Source organism: Bos taurus, chromosome 4 (genome assembly GCF_002263795.3).
Source record: "Bos taurus isolate L1 Dominette 01449 registration number 42190680 breed Hereford chromosome 4, ARS-UCD2.0, whole genome shotgun sequence".
NCBI lineage: Eukaryota > Metazoa > Chordata > Mammalia > Artiodactyla > Bovidae > Bos > Bos taurus.
The window spans coordinates 36333755-36349860 of record NC_037331.1 but is presented as its reverse complement, the minus strand read 5'-3'; the positions used below and the strand labels follow the sequence as shown (position 1 = coordinate 36349860).

Genomic DNA, 16106 nt, shown 5'->3' with positions numbered 1-16106 from the left:
TTGCTTCTTACTTACCCTCTCTGTATTCATTTTCTCATTTAAAAAACAGAAGGAAAATAATAATTGCTTCATAGGGTGGCATAGTCTGTGTGATAAAAATTCACAGACAAACTCATTAGTGTGAATTTTTTTGCACATGACAAAAAATGAAAATTACCTTTTTGTCAATGAATATGATTTAAATTAATGAGGGAGTTTTCACATAAATGATCATTTAAAAGTAAGCCAAGAACATCTAAAATCCTTGACAAATATTTCAATCGTAGAATGATATATTCAATAATATCATAATACTGTCTCATTCCCTGAATAATTATAGTAAGCAGAATAGATTTTTCTATTTTCTCATAGATTTACTTACATTACACTAAATCAAGAAGTAAAACATTTTTTAAAAAATCATATATTTTGCTGCATTTTCTAAGTCACCTGATGGTCTGTCTGGGATATTCTGCCGTGCAGGGACACAACAGTGCATGTAGTGAAGCTTGGCCCTGGTAGGAACTTAACATTGTGTGCATATGCATGAGATATTTAAATAATAAATATGAAATATTGTGGTATCAAGTACTCTGTATTAAAAGTCTTGTTTTTATAAAACATTTAAAACATTATAGAGCCATAATCTTTGGTCTTGCTTGTTCATTTATTTTAATGATGACCTTATTGCTATAATGCCACATAAGAAATTAATAAAAAGCTGAACAAAAAGCAAATACACTGACTTGGGGAAGGCTGTGGTGATAAATCATATTGTTTCTGTTCTCTGGACACTAGTAAACTGGATTTGCTTTCTAGATCTTTTATAAAATTAAAAAAACAAAAACAAAACCCCTAACATCTAAACTTTTTCTTTTTTTTTCCAATTTAACAATCTCTGAGTTTTAATTACATTGTTTAGAGAATTTACATTTAATGTGATTATCAACATGTTTGGATTTAAGTCTAGTTTTACTATTTATTTTCTATGTGTTTGAAGGTAGACTGTGATAGTATTTATTATGAATTCTAGAGAAAACTGAAAATATAGAGAGGAAGAATCAACTAAGCTAACAGTGGAGATGAAATAAGAAATGATAGTCAATTCAAAGGAAGGCAGGGAAATAGTAAAACAAAGAAAGAACAGAAAAGGCACATAAACTTTTTCTAGAACAGTGTGTCCATTTCCTCACCTGAACTGAAACTGAGCCTAACCCTGATAATGCTACCTACCCTGGAAACCTCACCCAACTCACACCCATGATGAACAAGGAGGGCCCAGTGTTCTCCTTACTCCTCACTGCTGTATTGGTATTATTGCCCTGTCATCATCATTCAGTAACTGCTCTGCTTTTGATGCCTGTGCCACTCACTTGTGATATATACCTCAAACTTCATTAGGCTCTTTTCTTTTCACCACTGACTTAAACTTACTTTGTTCATTATGTTATTTGACTACTCTTCTCTGGTCTGGTTCTTAACATTCAAGTTAATGAGCCTTTTAACTTACTCACATAATCCTAGATTTCTTCAACTCCAAACAATCTCTGTTTTCATTAGACACATGCATTTCTTTATCTAAACATGTCTTCGTCTTGTGAACTTTATCCCTTCCACTTCACCCCCAGCCCTCACTGCATCCTTACCCACTTTAGACAGAACTGCTAGCAGTTCCATTATTACTTTCACGTATCTGTAGATTTGCACCTTACTCTTTCTGATTTTCTGCCTTTCCTGTGTGCCATTTCAGTTTTCAGATCTAGGATAATCTTCTTCATTTTTGTTCCCTGACTTTTAAGTGATGCTTAAAAAGGTCAAGTAACAAAAGTAGTTGTTTTATGTTAAAGACAAATATCAGTTAACATCTCTGATTTGCCATCATTTTTGTCTACATAAGGTATATGGGAAAACTATTAATACTTCAACTTACTGAGAATGGAATATGATGAAAATATTCTGGAGAAGCATTTACTAATCTATATGAAGGTGATTTAAAATTGTATAATCCTCAAAACAGGAATGCCATTATTACCATTTATTCTAAGGTGATTATTAGACAAGAGCAAACAAATATATGTTATTGTCTGTATATAATGAGTTGGTTAAGTAACTTATTTTATAAAAGTATAGTGGACTAGCATACATCCATTAAATGTATTTTACATTAATATGGCAATGTATATGGGTGTTAGTCGCTCATTCGTGTCTGACTCTTTATGAGTCCATGGACCGTAACACAGCAGGTTCCTCTGTCCATGGAATTACTGTAGTGGGTTGCCATTCCCTTCTCCAGTGGATCTTTATGACTCAGGGATTGAACCTAAGCCTCCCATATTGCAGACAGATTCTTTACCATCTTAGCTACCAGGTGATGCCCAACATGGCAAAATTTTTACTCTATTATGGAATGGATTAAATATTATAAACTGGGTAATTACATTCAATCATGTATATATGAGTATATATCTAATATTACATGCAATCATATATGTATGTCTTGTGTTGTATGTAACTACTCACAAGTTTGAATAAATGTTTGCTGAATTATCAATGGTTGATTTTTTGAAATTTTTCATGACTTTGACACCTTTATTTCCATCTTCAAGCTTTTCACTATTACTTGAAATTCCTACATGAATCTATGTTACTGTAGTAAGAAAAATAACACAATTAAGCTATATTAATTTGAGGAAAATAGTAGTTAGATATAATTGTTTAATTCTGCATCTCCCTTTTATTTCTAAACAAAATGGAATCCAGTTTCTTGACCCCAACTATTTTAATAAAATGATTCTTACAAAGATTAGCCACCAATGAACTAATCATCAAATCTACTGATCCTTATTCTTGAACAACAATCTGAGGCATATGACATAGTTAAGTATGCTATCTTTATTAACAGCATGGCTACTTTAAATCACATTTTATACTACTTCATCTTAAGATCTTTTATCAGCTTATTCAAAGTCCTCTAAAGCCATTTTCTAGATTCCAAGTTCAAAGTGCATTCCTTTTCACTATACATATTCTTCATTAATTGACTTCCCTCCCACAGCTTCAAATATCACTGTTACTGGATGAATCTCAAATTATCTAAACATCAAAGCCACACATCTAACAGCCTTCTGTTTACTACGCAAAACAAGCCTGAAGTTACCTTGAACTTCGTTTGAGTAGATGAGAATTTATTAACTTCCTTCTAAATTTTCATGCTCTTATGCCTTCAATTTTTTTTTTTTTTGCCTTCAATTTTAAATGTATCACTATTCTTTCCTTTGCTTGGACTTAAAACTCCAGACTTCCTAAACTTTCTCTCCCTTGTGCCTTGTAGCTATTCACTGTATCTGTATTGATTATGCACTTACTACATATTTGTCAGTGGGCAAAAGAAATAACATTTTGGATGAGGTGCTATCTAGTTTTTGTTTCCTTCAGTCATGTAATCATTAACAGCAAGCTGCTGCAATTCTGATGGCTCTTTTTGCAATCACAAATTATAATCTGCTACGCACAAATGAATAGCCATGTTCTTCTAAAATACATGAATTTCTCCATCTATGACATTAATTTGATGGAGAAAAGGAGTTTGGCATTCACCTAGAATACAGCTAATTATTAATTTTTTCCACAATTCCCTTGATTATCATTTTCCAAAGTCTGTGCCTTTAGTCATTATGGTGTACTGTAATTAAAATAACAGCAATGAGATGCACATACACTCAATTCAAAGAAACATGTTTCAGAGAATTAAAAAAAAAAAAACACAACTCTATGACAATGCAGAGGAGAAGGGGAATTATTGCTGATTGAAGTGCTATCAGAAAGCTCATCTATTAAAAAAAAAGACAGTAGTATCATTGGCTACGTGATGGACTAATAGCAAGGCTATATGGCAAATACTGAGGGAGCCAGATTTGGTGGCATATTGGTTATTTTGTGGGGAATAGTAGATGAAGAATGCCTCAGAGGGATGTTGATTGCATTTTCAGTTGAACCTGACTACAAGACGGTAGTGGGCACAGTGAACATCTCCACCACAGAGACAGATAAGAACAGGAACAGGAGTTCTAGAAGCAGTAAGGAGGAAATGATTTGCCAGATATCAGTGAGCATGTTTCTCTGAAAGCTGATTACTGAGAAAAGGAACAATGATTTTACAGACAACTACATTATAATTTAAATTATATACAGTGTGTGTGTTCAGTTGTGTCTGATTGTTTTGTGAAAATGGACTGTAGCCTGCCAGGCTCTTCTATCCATGGGATTTCCCAGGCAAGAATACTGGAATGGGTTCCCATTTCCATCTCCAGAGAATCTTCCTGACCCAGGGATTGAAGTTGTGTCTCCTGATTGGCAGGCAGATTCTTTAACAGAGTCCATGCCCATAATTACTAAAATCTCAATTTTTATGTTATTTATATATTTATGTTATTATATATATATAGATATATATATTTATATATCTACATTATATATCTACATCACTTCATGGGAAATAGATGGGGAAACAATGGAAACAGTGTCAGACTTTATTTTTTGGGGCTCCAAAATCACTGCAGATGGTGATTGCAGCCATGAAATTAAAAAGACGCTTACTCCTTGGAAGGAAAGTTATGACCAACCTAGATAGCATATTCAAAAGCAGAGACATTACTCTGTCCACAAAGGTCCGTCTAGTCAAGGCTATGGTTTTTCCAGTAGTAATGTATGGATGTGAGAGTTGGACTGTGAAGAAGGCTGAGCGCCGAAGAATTGATGCTTTTGAACTGTGGTGTTGGAGAAGACTCTTGAGAGTCCCTTGGACTGCAAGGAGATCCAACCAGTCCATTCTGAAGGAGATCAGCCCTGGGATTTCTTTGGAAGGAATGATGCTAAAGCTGAAACTCTAGTACTTTGGCCACCTCATGCAAAGAGTTGACTCATTGGAAAAGACTCTGATGGTGGGAGGGATTGGGGGCAGGAGGAGAAGGGGACAACAAAGGATGAGATGGCTGGATGGCTTCACTGACTCGATGGACCTGAGTCTGAGTGAACCCCAGGAGTTGGTGATGGACAGGGAGGCCTGGCGTGCTGCGATTCATGGGGTCGCAAAGAGTTGGACACAACTGAGCAACTGAACTAAACTGAACATTGTGATTGAGGAAAATGAAATAATGGCTAAAAATAAGCATAGCCCAAATTGAGGGTCTTCAGTTCAGTTCAGTTGCTCAGTCATGTTCGACTCTTTGTGACCCCATGAACTGCAGCACACCAGGCCTCCCTGTCCATCACCAACTCTTGGAGTCCACTCAAACCTATGTCCATACACAACACCAGTAGTGTTGGTGATGCCATCCAACCATCTCCTGCCCTCAATTTTTCCAAGCATCAGGGTCTTTTCAAATGAGTCAGTTCTTTGCATCAGGTGGCCAAAGTATTGGAGTTTCAGCTTCAAAATCAATCCTTCCAATGAACACCTAGGACTGATCTCTTTTAGGATCTGGTTGGACCTGGTTGGACCTGGAGGACTGGTTGGACCTCCTTGCAGTTCAAGGGACCCTCAAGAGTCTTCTCCAATGCCATAGTTCAAAAGCATCAATTCTTCGGCGCTCAGCTTTCTTTATAGTCCAACTCTCACATCCATACATGACTACTGGAAAAATCATAGCCTTGAATAGATGGACCTTTTTTGAAAAAGTAATGTCTTTGCTTTTTAATATGCTGTCTAGGTTGGTCATAACTTTCCTTCCAAGGAGTAAGCTTGAGGGCCTTATGTCTTCAAATTGCATATTCAAATATGGTTCAAGAAATGTTAGTACAATACCTCCAGAGTTGGAAGATCTTAAAGCTTGATGCTTTCTGGCAATCAGATTTTCAACAAATACTAGTAACAAGGCTATATCAGAGACTAAGTAGTATGGCTTTCAAATCAACTGACAAGAGTTTAAAACTGGGCCACTACTTACTGTATGTGTGACCTAAAAGACAAGAGATCCGGGTTCCAGCTTTTCATAACTCTTAACTGGCTATGTGATAAATGATGAGTCAATTATCATCTTTTTATTTTGGAGGAAGGTTTCATTAGTTTAACAGGTGTAGCCTGTTAAACTCTACTCTGGAGAATAAGCAAGCATCGTTTTCCTCTTTGATGGAAAAATAAGATATCCAAAATAATGTTATTCATATTGGAAAAATATGAAATACTGGAACAATGTACTACTTCAATAATAAGAACTTGTTAAAAGTAAGAGGGAATGCTCAGTGAAGTAAATGTTTTAATGGAGCAATAACTGAGTTGAAAATAAACCTAATAGAGAGATCAGCCAAGATGGCAGAGTAGAAAGAGCCTGAGTTCACCTTCTTTCTTGGAGGGGAGATTCAAATTACAACTATTTACAGAATATCTATGGATGAAAAAGACTGAAGCTTACCAGAGAAGATCTTACACAACTAATGATTTTAAAAAAGGACCCGTATCTCCCAGGTAGGTGATCCCCAAACAGGAGAATAGTTACAACCGAAGAGTTTTCTCCCCAAGGAGTAGAGCAACTGTGTAAGCCTCACATAAGGCTTCCCAGCCTGGCGGTCTTCCTCTGGGAAGACAAACCCTTAGAATATTTGGCTTTGAAGGCCAATAAGTCTTACTTTCAGGAGGGCTGTGGGAAATAGAGACTCCACTCCTAAAACACACAGAAAAATTCCCACGCTCTAGGACAAAAGGTAGAAGTACTTTCTTTCTCCAAAAAAGACATACAGATGATCAAAAGGCACAAGAAAAGATGATCAACATTGATAATTATTAGAAAAGTTCAGATAAAAACTACTACACATACAACAGATAAGCAATAAGGATTTACTACACAACACTATATTCAATATCTTATAAAAACCTATAATGGCAAATGCTCTAACATATTCCATGGCATTTTCCAGGCAAGAATACTAGAGTGGGTTGCCATTTCCTTCCCCAGGGGATCTTTCTGACTCAGGGATGGAACCCACATCTGCACTGGAGGTGACTCTTTACCCCAAGCCACCTGGGAAGCCCATGTAAGATTATATATATATATATATATATATATATAAAACTGAATTTGTCTGCTGTATAGCTAAAACTAACATAGTGTTGTAACTCAACTATGTTTCAAGAGAAAGAAAGGAACACAATTAACAAATATTGCCTAGGATGTATATAAAATGGAACCCTTGTATAGTGTTTGTGGGAATGAATATTGATCTAACCACTGTGGAAATTAGCACAGATGTTTCAAAAAAACTAAAAAATAAAACTGTCTTAAGATTTTGTAATTTCACTCCTGGGTATGTATATCTGAAGAAAACAGAAACACCAGTTCAAAAAGATACATGCATTTCAATGTTCATAGCAACATTGTTTACAATTGTCAAGATATGGAAGAAACCTGAGTCTCCATCAATAGACAAATGGATAAAGAAGATGTGATATATTTATACAACAGAAAACGACTCAGCCATAATAAGGATTGGTATTTTACCATTTTCAGCAACATGATGGATGTAGGGAGTAAGTCATATAGAGAAAGAGAAATACTGTATGTTATCATTTATAGGTGGAATCTAATAAATAAAAGAAAGTACTGAATATAACCAAAAAGACTTATACTTACAGATATAATGAACATACCAGTGAGGAAAGGGAAGGTAGGAGGGGCAAGATAAGGGTAAAAGCTTAAGAGGTACAAACTATTGTCTATTAAACAAACATGCTACAAGGACATATTGCACAGTATGGGGAATAGAGCCAATATTTTACAATAAATGTACGTGAACTATAATCTATAAAATTTTTTAATTACTATGCTGTATGCCTGAAACTAGTATTATATTTAATGTAATATTTTAAATCAACTATATGTCAATACATATAAATAAATAAAACAGAAAATAGACCTTATATCTTTATATTAATAGTATCCTGATAAGGGAAGATGTTTCCAATGTGTAACATTCTAATACATTTAAAATTATTATTAGAAATCTGAACACTATAAATGCTTTAAAGTATATTTTAAAAGAGCATTTGAAATGCAATAGCTACTTCTGTAGGAAAAATTTGTAAAAGTCAACTATTCATATTACACTGAGTAACATTAACAACTCTATGAATTATGCTTGGTTAAAAATATGCTATCAGATTGGACAACAGCAGTAACATACATATCATTTTGGCTTATACAATAGTAGTTATTGATATATATCAATATACCTATTTTTAGATATATAGATCTTTTTATTTCCATGTATAATTTATCTATTTGCCAATCTGTGTAAGTATATCAGTAGTTATTAATATAGCAGTCAACCTTAGCATCTTGAGATTTTTAAACTGGTTGGCTTTGTAATAATACCTCCATTTCACATTTCTGATAAACTGTCATAATCAGCATACTATTCAAAGAAAGTAACTGTAGGATCAAATGCATATAAGTAAACACTTCAAACTTAAACACTTTGAACTCTGTCCTCCATTTAATTTGTAGCTATGTATCTCAGTCAGCTGCCTCAACTCCCTTCACTTGGAGAAAGGGGGAATGGTAGCTTATGAATAGGTTACTCATAACCACTCACACATAATATTAAAAGCATAATTTTTTACAAGTAAAATAGAACTGTAAAGTTTTTCTATGTTAATTTTTTCCTAGAAAAATTTAAGTGTTTCACTCCATGTATTATGAAAGTGCACATATTGTCATTTCCTAGTTTGACTATATCTATGAAAACCACAATGATTTAAAGCCGTTTCAAATTCAAAAACATTAAGAATGTTTTCTAAGACTATAAGAAAAGTGTACTATAATAGTAATACTAAAATATGATTTTTTTTATTTTAATGAAAGATTTTAGAATAGTTTGCAAGATTCCGAGAACTGTGAAGCTAAGCATAAATGCTATAGAGAAAACAAAAAATATATTAACAGTTTATTAGGGATATACATAATCAAAAATCGAATTACCCTATAAATTATTTTTCAATTTTTAAAATAGTAGACATTTTATCTAAAATATTTGAGCAAAAATTTTTTGTGGGTAAACTAACTTGTTTGTCCACAGGCATTTGCACCCACTAAACACTTTATTTATTTATTTTTTATTTTATTTTTAAACTTTACATAATTGTATTAGTTTTGCCAAATATCAAAATGAATCCGCCACAGGTATACATGTGTTCCCCATCCTGAACCCTCCTCCCTCCTCCCTCCCCATACCATCCCTCTGGGTCGTCCCAGTGCACTAGCCCCAAGCATCCAGTATCGTGCATCGAACCTGGACTGGCATCCACTAAACACTTTATAAGTAATCCTCTTTGTGTAGCCATATGGCATATTCATTTTATACTCAAATATCAAAGAAAAATGGAAGATATAATACAAGTAATATTTTAGAAAAATATCTGAACTGTTATTTGATGAAGTAATTACTCACAGAACGTTTTTAAAATCTTGTATAATGAATTCATTTTTTTAAAGCATCTGGTTATCTCTCTGACTAAAAATGCAATGCCAATTATATTTTATAGGTAGCAATTTCTTTTTACAGTCTAAAAATTGGATCATAAAAGGAAAACAACTGTGGTTAGAATATATTTTGCATATTTTGAGAAACGTAATGAGATCCGAGGCACTAAATCTGAGGAGTTCAACTTAAAATCAAAATCACATTACTGAGTTTAATTATTTTTGGAGGCCGTCTTTGGATGAAATTGCTTCCACAAACGACAGAGTTTTATACACAATCACTACCTTTAGTCTACGTAAAAACTATTGTGTTTTTTAAAAAAATAGCAGTCATTAAAAAAATATTGTTTAGTTTCTAAGTCATATCTGACTCTTTTGAGGCCCCATGGACTGTAGCCCAGCAGGTTCCACTGATTATGGATTTTCCAGGCAAGAATACTGGAGTTTACATCTCTAATAAAAAGCTACCATCACCAACTAAATTTTAAGATATGATATAATGTAGTAGGATAGTTATTTTTTCTATTATTTTATAGGGAGAACCCATGTTTTCTTCCAGCATCATCAGTCTCAATAATGAGTGCTTTAATCAAAATCAGTAAATATAGAGTACAATTTTAAAATATCATACATATATAGTCTCAAGTGCTTTAAATCACCATTTTCCACCTAAATGAACTAGATATTCAGCATCCTAAAATAAAGAGTATTATTTGTTGCAAATATTATCAGAAAAACACCAAGGCTAGTCTAGACATATCAGATCCAAATGTGGAGCAAGAGACAGAGAATTATAAGAGGACTGAAAAAAAGTAGAAGTGAACATGTAACTTACTATAAATGTTTTTAAATAGAATTGCAGTGGAACAAGTAATGGCCATCAAAACATGACAGGTCCCAGTCTATGGAACCCGTATATGTTACCTTAAGTGTAAAAATTTTGCAGATGTGATTAAGCTAAGGCCCTTGAAGTAAGATTTCCTGCGTCACTCCAGGCAGGCCCTAAATTTCATCACAAGGGTCCCTTTAAGAGAGAGATAGAGAGAGATGGGACAAAGGGCCATGAGCCAAGGCAGACAGCTCCAGAAATGGAAAAAGGCAAGGAATGGATTCTCTCCTAGAGCCTCTAGAAGAAGGATGGGACTGTTGACCTTGATTTCAGCCCAGTGACTTGATGATATAAAATTTTAAACTATTTATGCCAAAACAAAATACAAACTGTTGCTATTGTTTGTCACAGATATAACATAGGATTAGTAATATAAATATATATATAATAACAACTAATAAATTACTAACATCCTAAGTTATAGAAAAGCTATCTCTAAAATGAGAAATTCAAAGGACTATTATGTACATATATATTTAATACTCAAATTGAAAAGCATCAAAGTGAGCTAATATATTTTCTCCTAACTTGACAAAAATGCAAGATTTTGTTTATATTTTTCAGGTTAAAGGTGTGATAAATTAAGCACTAGCATACTCTTCCTAAAAAAGAAACAATACTATCCTAGATAAAGGCTTGATGTGTATATATGTATAAGAACTGTAACTGTGTATTGTATTTGACACTGTAATTTAAGTATTAAAAATTAGTTTTAAGGAAGTCATCAAAATGAGTTACTTATAAAAGTGCTATTTCAGCAGAAAATAGTTGAAAACAATAAAAATGTTTAATAACTGGAGAAGACATTACTGTAAAATGATATAGTACAATATGATGATACGATTGTATACCATGATTCTTAAATATAATTATTGACATTGGAAATGCTTTTAGTTGTAAAAATTGGTGAAATATGAATGCCGAAGAGAAAAACTAAAATATCAAGCTGTAAAATGTATGAAAAAAAATTTGCAGAAAGTAAAACAAACCAAGAAAATAGTATGAGAACATTTATTTAAAAAGTAAACCTAGAAAGACTTATTCTCAAGTTTTGAAATAATTAATTCTGAGTGTAGCAATAGAAATGAATTAACTGTCTTAGTTTTAATCTCTAGTGGTTCCACATTGAGGTTTTGGGTAGCTTTAAAAATTTTTAAATATAAGTATTTCAACTTTTCAGAAAAATGTCATATAGTATTCACTCTGATATCCACCATCACTGTTAAACCAACATTCACATATTGATATATTTGTTCCTTATCTCTCTATTGTATTTTATATTTTAGGAAGTGAAAAAAGCAGCAATATAAAAAAATAGCAAACTATCTCTCTCTCCTTCTGTTTTTAGAGTTAACTGATATCCCAAAGTTGGTGTCTTTTCCAACATTTGCATTCGGAAAAAGTTATCCAATTTTTAACCAAAATAAATTTCAATAACAAAACCCTTCAGTTAAGAAGAGGTAAGTAAATAAAGAGTGATAAAATTTCCAAAATACAACAAAACATTTTGACTGGCCCATAAAAAGAGGAAGAATAAAGGGGAAATATCTGCAAGATATCAGCTATTCTGCCTCCAAAATACTTTGAATAAATTCAAGGAGCAACCACACTCTTGATCACTTCAACCACCACCACCAAAACTACTCCCACCAGCTAGCTGTTCAGAAGAGAGTGCTGCTGCTCAGACAGCATGAGGCTTAGAGACCTTAAGAACTACAGCTATTGATCCATGCAGCGCTTAGAAGGTAAAATACATGTTGAGCTTAAATTATTTCTTCAAAAGCTTTTAGGTGAGATTTATGTTCTGGATTACGTTAGGACAAACTGACTAGGGTCTTTTATAGTTGAAAAAAAGAAAACCACTGAACTACTTTCTGCTTTGTGTTAGGCAGAATAAAGCAGTCATTCTCTTGTCACACACCATCCCATAGCTGATAGGTAGATAACCATACATACAACCTGCCTTTATCACTTCAAGATAGAAACTGGAATTTGTGGTTTCTTTTCTGGTAATGACAGACGAAACTAACACTTAAGATATACAATAAATCTTAGTTTTCTTTTCATGTACAAATTTTTTCCCTCACCAATCCTCTGCTTTCTCTTCAAATCCTAACTTGTTCCTTAAAGGCTGCTAATACTTTACCTGAGAGAAAATTACCAAAAGAAAATTAAAAAGTACTTCAAGTTCTTGACAACACCATCCTGACACATAATCACGATGCTTTGTGTATCATTCATGCCGGCGTGTGGCATGCTCTAGCAAGTAAACACTCCATGACAGCAAAAGGGAACCATGAACAGTATAACTTTTTGCTGGGAAGTTGTAACATATGGTTAAGAAAATATTTTACTGTATACTGAATACTTGTCTTTCTTGGGAATCAGCAGATATACACTGAGATTCCTCTAGAATTTGTCTCTACTTATTCTGCCAAAAGGTAAAAACTGCATCCTTTCACCCAGTTATCTATGAAGAGTTAACATATTTTTTCAGAAACATGATTCAATAAACAGCATATCAATGATTGTTTTTAGTGCTAAAAGGTTTTCTCTATGCATAGCACCTAAAAAAGTTCCACTTTTTTTTTTTTTTTTTAAATTACACTCTGTGTGTTGGGAGGGACTCCATCTAAGAGACACAACAAAAAGTTTTTTTAAGCCTTTTAATAGCTCAAGGTTCCCACTACAAGGGAGTGTAGGGCTTCAAGGAACAAAGAAAGAACTGCTCCTCAGTGTGACTGGTTTCTCTGGTGGCATGATCTGGGTCAGAGCAAGGCCACATTTGGCTGGACATCTGTGATCCAAGCTCTAACCTCATGTGGAACAGGAAACCTGGGTGTGTCTATACTTGGCAAACCAGTGCAATATTTCATGCAGCTCAGTTTCTTCCCTTGCCTGTTTCTGAGGAATAAAGTGCTTCTCTATACCTTGTTGGATACCAGGCCTCTCGTTCCTAAGAGGATCATGTTCTGCCCCAACCCTACGGCTTCTGTACCTAAAGATTGCCCAGGATCTAGAGAATCTCTGAAAGGGCCATTCTTCAATTCCACCCTTCCTCTTTTATTAACCCTGCTACTGAAACTCTTTTTGACTAAATTATGGCAGGGGAGTGTTTGTTCTCAGCATAGCAATTAAGACCAAGCTGGAAAAGATTTTCGTAAGAAAAGGACATGTGTTGGTCACAGTCCAAATTGTTTTTAACTTCTTTTTGCTGACATATGCAGATACAGTCAACACATTCAGGTCTCCTATTCCCCACGGTAGTGGGTTAAGATATTTTTTCAGACATATAGATTCAGTAAATAGTATGTCAACTATTATTTACAGTGCTAAAACGATATTCTTTAAGAATACCACCAAAATATTGTTTTTAATTAGAAATAAACAAAATACTTCACTATACTTAGAGAGACATGATTCCAACTAGATGTAATGTAACATACAGAATTAGTGCTGAATTAGTGTCTAGCTCCAGAGAAGGCAATGGAACCCCACTCCAGTACTCTTGCCTGGAAAATCCCATGGACAGGGGAGCCTGGTAGGCTGCAGTCCATGGGTCGCTGGGAGTCAGACACGACTGAGCGACTTCACTTTCACTTTTCACGTTCATGCATTGGAGAAGGAAATGGCAACCCACTCCAGTGTTCTTGCCTGGACCCACTCCAGTGTTCTTGCCTGGAGAATCCCAGGGACGGGGGAGCCTGGTGGGCTGCCGTCTATGTGATTGCACAGAGTCGGACACGACTGAAGCGACTTAGCAGCAGCAGCAGTGTCTAGCCCCAACTCTTACTAAACGTGATCTTAGGCAAGTCACATACATAATGAGTTTTATTTTTATTGATTTTTAAAAATTTGTCAAATGTCCTTCTATTTTATAAAGCTATTTTAGAATTCAAGTGAGCTACTAAATATATAAATGTTTTGTAAAAGATAAAGTAGGTTATGCTTGCATAATGCTCTCAGGAAAGAAAACAGCTACATCCAGGTCTTTAGACTCTGTGACCAGTTTTCTTTCTAATTGACCATACTCAAACAAAAATATTATCCCATTTCAAGAAGCTTGATTTTTTCCTGCCTAGTCAAAATTTATAAACTTTAAAAGTCCTTGTACATCCTCTTGCAAAAGGAGATATCTTATAATGAGTTACTGGTTGGATTTATAATACTATTCTGGTGTGATGTTTTTAGAGGAAAAATACCACGTGAAAGCATATAATTAAGTATAAAAGGCAATTTCTTATATATAATTTTTGTTACTTAAAAATATATAAAAATTTACATTTTTATACATTTTGGGGTCTCTGGGTTAAAAACAAACAAACAGAATAAAGCAACATTATTTAACTGTTTAATTGCTTCCATTTTGTTTGGGAAACTTAACCTTAATTTAACCTCTGTGGCTACCGTGCAAGTCAAAGTCAAATGACTTTGACGATCCTAGCACCAGAATAATAAACTCTTTGGGGGCTTTAAGCCTCTTTACCTTTAACAGGGGAAACTGAGCAGTCTTCAACTTGTTTGTGTTCGTTGATTGATAATGAGCAGTTTCTCTGTCTACATCTGTGTGGGACTTATGTGAGGTCTGCTTTAGCCTGCTGGGAGTTGAGGGGAGGGAGAAGCAATCACAGTGGGTTTAAAAAATCGTTCTAAAGATGACATTTGGGAGGCAAATATTTTGGCCATATGCCAGTGTGTTGTTTTTTTTTTTTTCTTAACCCTAAAACAAGCTTGGCACTTTACATTTTCATTTTAATCTGTTTTCACAATTCAATGTAACTTGACAGTCCAGTATTTCTTAAGTAGTGGAAACTTTCTTCAGGTGGCCGCCTTTATCAATACGTTATCTAAAAAAGTAAATGATGAAGGAAAAACTCCAGACTTACAGTATTCTGATTTCCCCATTTCCTACAAAACCTATTAAGAATAAACTCTTGTCAATTATGGAATATTTAATTTTTACTTTTGTTTTCCATTCAATTCGGCAAAAATGTCCATGTCCAGCAAGTACGTAACCTCCTGAAGAGTTAATTATTTTGTATTAAATGGGGATGAGACAGTAGTGATAAAATTCATAAAATGTACTCTTCCTATAAGACTTTTCTTACCATAAAAATTTCAGGTTTAAATATAATCCATGCCTTTTAAATACTTTATGCAACAAGAAAAGTGTTTTTCAAAACTCAGCAAAGTATAGCCTTAATAACACTATTAGTTTCTTTATTCTGTGCAATTGGCTGCCCTTAATTCTATCAGTGTTGCAGTGCTTTGAGTTTTCAGGAACATTGGTTAAAATGAAAAGTATCATTTGCTAATCTAAGGTGCTATGCTTTGGTAAATGATCAGGAGACCATCTGCGTTGGAATTTCTGACTGAGAAACAGCAGGTTAGAAGCCAGGAGGACTGATTTACATGAGTGGGAGCGAAGAATCTGCTTCCAAGTGGACAGGAGGACTTGAAGCCAGTGCACATGGTCAGAAGAACTGCCTCCAGGATAAGCAGCGTATTCTCATTTATCCTGTAGTGATGACATCTATGCTTAAGTGAAGACAGGCAGACTATTTTTGAGCAAGAGGGCTGACTCAAGTAAACTATATGTCTTTACAGCTTGAAAGGCTACCCAAGGAGCAGAGGTCCTGTAGAAACCACGCTACATGTCTAGTGACTGACCTGGTACTCTTTACACAGAACATATTATTACATGACTCATCCTGCCTCACCACATCCCCTGAGCAACAAAAGTAGTTTCATCTTCAGATCAACTG

General features: G+C 34.5%; 1 protein-coding gene across 3 annotated transcripts in view; it reads right to left on the bottom strand.

The window, feature by feature from the left end:
* Positions 1-16106, bottom strand: part of SEMA3A (semaphorin 3A) — a 554797-nt gene that overhangs the window by 288605 nt on the left and 250086 nt on the right. Inside the window, exon 3 of one of the 3 annotated variants that reach the window (XM_024990793.2) lies at positions 14828-14939. The exons of the other annotated variants lie outside the window; for them this stretch is intronic. The gene's annotated coding sequence lies outside the window, so the exon portion shown is untranslated. The remainder of the gene's footprint in view (positions 1-14827; positions 14940-16106) is intronic. 3 annotated transcript variants of the gene reach the window in all.